Raw genomic sequence first — 5,582 nt, forward strand, 5'->3', positions numbered from 1 at the left:
CCCCCCCCCCCCCCACATCTGCCTGTTCCCATCCTTCCCTCCCCAGTTCCAGTCTCTCTCACACATTTGCCCTAAGCTTTCTTTAAGTAAGCACTCATACTTTTTCTATGTGAGCCTGACAAGAATCATTGTTTGCCTCAAAGGCTATAATCCCAGAATTTTTGTCTGTGTTATTAGCACTTGAAACATAGAGGAGTAAAATAAGCAAACCAGGCAACAAAATTAACTGGCATTTCAGCACCCAGGCATGCTAAAATGTTACATTTGTGTGTCAAGAAAACTCAGTCTTAAACCACAAATATTTTTAACAAATCCAATAAAGTGACTCATCACTTATTTTTTAAAACAGTCACTATCAAAATCTACTTGCCATAGGCAATTATTTACACTGAACTGTCCAAATTAAATGCAGCCATCTGCAGTTAGGAACTGACTCCCCTGTTTGCAAAATGTGACATGTAATCTGTATTTTAGTCACCACTTCCACTCACATAAAGGGAGTCAGTACAGTTAAAAACCTTGTGATACTGTTCTGAAACTTTCTTATTGCATTTCTAAAAATTTCCTAGAGAAGAATCCAACTTACCTATTAGGAATGAAAATAAAAATATCTGGACTTCCGACTGGTTTATAGTGCCTCATCCTCCAACTTCCTCCAAGCACTCTGCTAAACCATTCTTTACAAACTGAAACCAGCCTTCACGGGCACATCACTCGGCGCTGTTCCAAGAAGCTGAAGGAGTTTCAGGGTGCCACCCTTTCCAAGCTCTCTCAATACCAGCTGTCAAGGATCTGCCCCAGTTCCGGCTGGTCTAGCTTTCCTAGTAGCTATTATAATCTGATTTGCTGAGATGTTGAGTCTCCACAATTTGAGAGAGAGTAGATGTTCAGTACCTCCAGCAGGGGAGGGGAGAGATCAAGCATTTAAGACTCTTCTCTTTAAATTGTCAGAGTTTAATACTGATGCAAGTTTCTCACATACACATTCAAATCTACTGCCATAGTACCACAACATGTCCATTGTGTTCCTCATCAACAGTTTAAATAGGTGGAAACTTTATCCCTTAGTAGGGATGTACACAACACTTAATATGTGCATACTAGTTTTCCTCTATAGAGCTCAAACCTCTTTAAAAAGGTTCATACTAAATTTCCTTTTTTCCCCAAATGTGGAAACCAAGGTATGGAGGGCTTGGGTGACCAGTTCCATGTAACAGGAAGTGTCAGTTCTGGAACCCTCATCCCCATTGTATTCATTCATTGACAGTTATAATATTCACCATAAGCTAATTGATGGATGCTCATAAAGGTTCTTCTAGCAGTAGAGTTTCACAGTAGATGTTCCACTAAATAGCAAGGAGATAAAGAATCCAGTTTGCTCAACTTCTTTCTGCATCTGGTAGACTGAATAAGGTCTCATTTTAACAAGCAACTATCACTTTATCTAGCACAAAGCTGCACATGGTTCACCAGGTAGTTTCCAAGTGATTAGAAAAGCCAAAACAAACACCTTTCTCGAACCATAACAGAACAAGCAGCAACAGAAAAATATTTAATCTTGAATGTCATTGTTCCATCCGTCAGAAGAAAGAAACTAAAACCAAGCTCAGAACTCTATGTTCTGTCTCCTCCTTAATCGAATCATCCAGTAATTCAGGTTCTGTGATGCAAAGCCTCCAAGCTAAATTGATGGGCTTCTATCCAAAACTATTCATCAGGCAGAGGCAGAAAATGCTTACATCAAATTTTTTTGACAGCTTCTTCTTCTCTCCTGCACAAGCACTCTTTTTTGTTTTGCTGACTGGACCCATCAGGCTGAATAACAATGCTGTTACATTAATATAAAAATATCTAGCCTATTACACAGCTTAAATTAAAACAACAACATTTCACTTTTTCAATTAAAGGAATTATTTTTGAAGTACCATTTGTTGATTAAAGTTTTATAACACATACAGACATTATATTTTCAGGCCAAATCTGTAACCCATTCTCACAGTGAGTAGCATTTATTCACATAAGTAAACGCTAGTATGGGCTTATTCAGATGAGAAACTACTCAATATAAACCAACATAAAGAACACAAAAGTAGATTCTTCAAAGAGATGAAAAGGAATCTCTCTTCTAGCATAGAAGTAGTATAAAGATAGAAGTTGCATCTGACAATTGTTAAAAATATATATATTGTTAAAGAGAAGTTTCATGGAAATAAATATAGCAAAGAAACTCTAACCAAAGTCTGTCATATGATTTCAGAAGTGGAAACTGGAAAAAATGCTGCAAACAAGATTTCAAATGTATTCTACTAGCAAAAAGGAGAACCAAAATTTTTTGCTTTATGTCACACAATAGCAGACTCTCAAAAACAGCCCCACCTTTTCTGACATACCTTAGACTTTATTTTAAAACAGGCAGAAAAGTGATAAACATTTTCAAACAAAATTCAAAACTACACTCAAGAGATTTGCAAAACCTTGATCTCTGTGCAAAAGTGGGCCCTTGCATAAGCAAACTGGGTAATTAAATGCACAAACCATCCACTGTACAAATAAAATGGACTATCTGCTTCAGTAAATACTACCCAAGTGAAAACCTTTGACCTACAGCAGATTCTCCAAGCCAGATAGAATTTGCAGATGAAAGGTCCATTTTGTTCTCCATAGGGGCAACTGATATACACAACTGGTAGCATTCCAAGGAAGATCTGTTACAAGTATTGGACATTGAGGTCCACAATTTTACTTACTCTAGTATAAATCAGGAGTAAGTCTATTCAACACAAGCACCAAGAAACAAAACTACTAGGCTAGAGACAGAAGTTACACACAAACCAGTTTAAGTGATCAGAAACAGGTTTAAACCTGTAACAGAACAGAAGTCTAGTATACTTACACCACTTACAAAATGGCTGAAACTAGCTGAAGATAACCTTGGTTAGATGCAATATCAGACTTAACTGATTTTGACCAAACCAGTTTATGCAACTTCTGTGCCAGACCCCTTCCTGGTTCAAATTAAAATCACAGTCTCCCAGCATCCCAGGATGCTTTGCAGCCCCAGAAAAACAGGGTTGGTCCCACCCCTCTGTTCCCTAGCCAGAGTACTATCACTACTCCGGCTAGCTGGGGGAGGGAGGTAGACATCTGGCTCTAAACACCAGCTGGGGTCAGCCTGGCAGGGGCAAAGCAGCCCTTCAGTCTGTGTTTAATTACAGTTGGTCATAAATGTATTCAGGCCCTTTATCAATCAAAAAAGACCTCCTGACTATGACTTTTTCCAATAACACATTCAGTCTGACTGACTACAAGTACCTCTTGAATTCTTAGTGGGTTTTCTTCATTTTGCCTTATGGACAGTGAATTCTTTGGGCCAGCAACTGACTCAGGATTGCTAACTATCCATTTACAAAGACAGCCGGGGGAGGGGGAAGGGGTGGGAGAAGTCAGGCTAAAAATACCTGTTTGTAAAATACATTAAAAAAATTAAGCAGTTTGTAAAAACACTACGCAACTAGAGCTTGACTGAAGCTCTGTGGTCAGAAAGAATCTGGAGGCAAACTGATGGACAGACAGAGCATAACAGCATAACCTGATGGCTGAGAAGGAGCACTGCACCCTGCAGCAGCCTTCTCTCAGGGATTTGTATACCTAGACACCTACCCCCATAGTCATTGTTGTTGCTGCTGTCTGTAATACTGCTGGGTCACTTATAGCCTTCTTTTGGGGTCCATGCCTTGGTCCATGGCAGCATAGTGCAAAAACATTGCTGCAGTCAATGATTTTTTGCTGCAACCTTTATTGATAATTTTTTTTTTACAATTTTTTTGGTGTTAAACACCTACATTTAAATGCAGCCCTTCTAGCTGGAGCCTGGCAGCATAGCAGACAGACTACATTTATATTATGTAAAATACATATCAGTAAAAACACCTCTCAGTAAACAGTTTGGTGGTCATATCAATAAAAAAAAATTCTTGGATTGGCAACCGTGAATTGACCCTGTGTCTCTGATGCCATATAAAGCACAAAAAACTTCTGTACTAGAAAATAAATATACAATAATGCACTTTTAGTTTTCTACTAAAGAAGCCTTTAGTTTCATAGTTGTTAAGGGCTGGAAGGGACCCTTGCAGATCACTGGGTCCAGCCCCCCTTTCACTTGGGCAGGAAAGACTGCTGGGGTCGGATGACCCCAGCAAGATGGACATCAAGACACTTTTTGAAGATCACCAGAGTAGATGATCCACTTCTGGGGGGAGCCTGTTCCAAACCCTCAGTACTTGACTTGTAAAGAAGTTTTTCCTCATGTCTAGCCCGAATCGATCTTCAATCAGTTTGTGCCCATTATTTCTAGTCCTCCCCAGGGGGGCCTTGGTGAACAGTTTCTCCCTCAGGCCCTGATGTACTCCCCCAATCAAATTTTACTGTGAAGCTTGCTTTCAATTGTTGTACTCAAATTAAAACCCCATCTGTGTCTGTTTTTGCTTAACTGATAAGTTAAAAATCCAAATATTGTAGTCTGGTGCATAGAAAAATAGGAACATGAAAAAAGTTTTTAGAAAGAAACATAAAATTAAAAAAAATCTAGAAGTCTCTCTCACCATGGTGATCCTTATGCTTCCTTGGCAATCCTCTAACTTAGTGTTTCTGAACCAGTGGGCTGTGACCCAAAAGTGGGTCACAAGAATATCTGAAAGGGTAATGAGCAAGTCCCAGGAAAAGGTGAGGAAGAATGGGTTTCTCCTTGCAGGCTGGCAGTCTTCCAGCCTGCAAGGGACTGCTTGGGGCAATTGGTGGCAGCAGGTTCACACATGGTTGGCATGCAGCCAGGCAGGGTTGTGGGAGCAGCCCCAGCATCTGGATGCAGGTAAGTATATGAGGAGTAGGGGTTGGAGAAGCAGGGCTTGGGGACTGTCTGGGGGCTTGTGTATGAGAGTGGCTGGGTATGGAGGGGATGGGTATGTGTTGTGGGGGAGGGGGGAGTGCCTGCTGGTGCTGAGGGAAGGTCGCCGGGTGCCGAGACTGCGTTGGGGGGTGGGATGGGGAAGGTCCTTTGGGGTGGCAGGTAGCTGCACGGCTGGGCTGGCAGCACCAGGGCCAGTGCCCATACTCTAAGGGGTGGGGCAGCTGGGAGACGCTGCCTGGAGGATGGGTGGGGATGTGTCTAGGCTGCCTGGCATGCAAGAGCTCCAGCCCAGGGCGGGGGGTGTCACAGGCCTCCCCGTCTTCTCCCTCCAGCCCATGCCAGGGCTGGACTTGCTCTGCTGCTGCTTGCATGAGCTGGAACTGCTGTAGCCACCAAACTCCAGCCTGAGCAGGACAGTGACAGCTGGCAAGGCTGGGGTGGGGGGTGGGGGATGAATGAGGGGCACTGGCAGGCCCAGAAGGCTGTGGGTTGGGACTGGCCCTCAAAGTTTACAAATGGGTCCCAATACAAAAAAAGGTTGAGAACCACTTCTCTAAGTCCTCTCCTTTGAGTGGGTTAGAAAATGAATCTAGTACTTGTGGAAGTGAGAAATAGTGGTACAGGCTTAAGGAACAGTGCTGGTAGTAGTGCTGGCATACAACTCTAGCACTAAACT

General features: G+C 42.2%; 1 protein-coding gene across 1 annotated transcript in view; it reads right to left on the reverse strand.

Moving 5' to 3' along the window:
- TEC (tec protein tyrosine kinase) overlaps nt 1-673 on the reverse strand; it is a 77,819-nt gene extending 77,146 nt beyond the window's left edge. The window contains exon 1 of the mRNA XM_019525860.1: nt 587-673. The gene's annotated coding sequence lies outside the window, so the exon portion shown is untranslated. The remainder of the gene's footprint in view (nt 1-586) is intronic.
- Nucleotides 674-5,582: the final 4,909 nt, after the last annotated feature.

This window comes from Gavialis gangeticus, unplaced genomic scaffold, assembly GCF_001723915.1.
Source record: "Gavialis gangeticus isolate Ggan-Ray unplaced genomic scaffold, GavGan_comp1, whole genome shotgun sequence".
Lineage (NCBI taxonomy): Eukaryota > Metazoa > Chordata > Crocodylia > Gavialidae > Gavialis > Gavialis gangeticus.